Source organism: Lactuca sativa, chromosome 5 (genome assembly GCF_002870075.4).
Source record: "Lactuca sativa cultivar Salinas chromosome 5, Lsat_Salinas_v11, whole genome shotgun sequence".
Lineage (NCBI taxonomy): Eukaryota > Viridiplantae > Streptophyta > Magnoliopsida > Asterales > Asteraceae > Lactuca > Lactuca sativa.
This window is the reverse complement of record NC_056627.2, coordinates 154,588,568-154,590,066: the sequence shown is the minus strand read 5'-3', so window position 1 is coordinate 154,590,066 and position 1,499 is coordinate 154,588,568. Positions and strand designations below refer to the sequence as shown.

Below are 1,499 nucleotides of genomic sequence, written 5' to 3'. Positions count from 1 at the left end.
ATATACAGATATTCAAGGAGATCTTGATTGAGGATGGTGACATATGGTGGAAGAAAAGGCAAACTCACATGGCTTTGTCTTCCAATCTGTAAGACAGATCCAATGTCTAATTCACCTATTAATGATAGGGCCACATATGTTTCAAGAAAACTAAAAGCCCTTAGCCATAATTTCGTGTTTGTTAGGAGGCATTACCACATTCCTCTTAATATTACATGGGACCATGACACTTCTGCTGTTTTTCATACCCACGTTAATTCAGAATATATACTGGTGATACAAGTTATATTCTTTTTTAATTCTTTTTCTATACACAAGTACATGATTAATACATATTTTTGCCTGTGACTTTGTGGTTGTGCTATTCAAGATCATAATCTATAAAAGTTAGAAGACACAGCACATGATCTTGACTTCCTGTTGCAATATCCCCATCTGACATTTAAATTCCTTTTTCTTAATTATTTTACATTTCATTCTCGAATAAACCTTTATATATAGAATATGATTGGCAAAGCACCGGCATAATTTCCTCTCAAACTCGTCCTGAAAATCTCTCGGAATATTCTTAAATTGTTTCGTTCCTCTGTGATAACCCTTCAGAAAAATGGTTATTCGAATACGTCGGATCTTTCAAGCTAGACAAATACTCCAACGGTCATTGTTAAATGGGATCCTCACAACAGCAGTGGATCTACCAAAAGGGTATTTTGCAGTTTATGTTGGAGAGCAAGAACAGAAGCGTTTTGTGATTCCAGTGTCATTGTTAAGCCACTATTCATTTCAGGACTTATTTCGTAGACAGGGGAAGAGTTTGGATATGACCATCCAATGGGCGGCCTAACAATTCCATGTAGTGAGCAGAAATTCATTGATCTTGCAAGTTGCCTGGGAGCATTTTGAAGTCATGTTACATCATTCTATTTGTTAACACATTTTTTTAAACCACGGATCCCAGACCGTTTTGCAACATGCGAGACCGAGTCACTTGTACCGATTGTATAAAATGAGAATTTTGACTTGTTTGGAATACCATGTATATTATTTGACCATATAAGCTTGTACTTATAGGAGATAGAGCTACCATCTTTGTTAACTATGTTTGCTTGATGCAGTTTTATAAAAAAGGCCAAGATATAACGTTAAATACAATAATCTCCATTACACTCCCAAAATAATTCAAATTTCTAAAACAGTCGACAATAAAATTTGTTTATCATTTTTACATTGAACAACTTACAGTGAAATAAAAAGTGTTCCTTGGTCCTATTTTTTACAATTAAGAAAATTGTCGATATTTTTGGACTTGATTTCACACATACATTCTCTGATATTAACATTATAAAAAAAATAAAAAAATAAAAAATAAAAAGAAAAGCTATGTAGATACACTGTGAGAGGGTAAAAGATCATCTAATGATGCTCAACAAAAAGAGATTGAAATATTTGCTACTTCATACCTAACATCTTATGTCTTTGTTTCTATCCTCTAATATTTA

General features: G+C 33.2%; 1 pseudogene; it reads left to right on the top strand.

Moving 5' to 3' along the window:
• Positions 1–256: 256 nt before the first annotated feature.
• LOC128126437 (auxin-induced protein X15-like) lies at positions 257–1,099 on the top strand (annotated as a pseudogene).
• Positions 1,100–1,499: the final 400 nt, after the last annotated feature.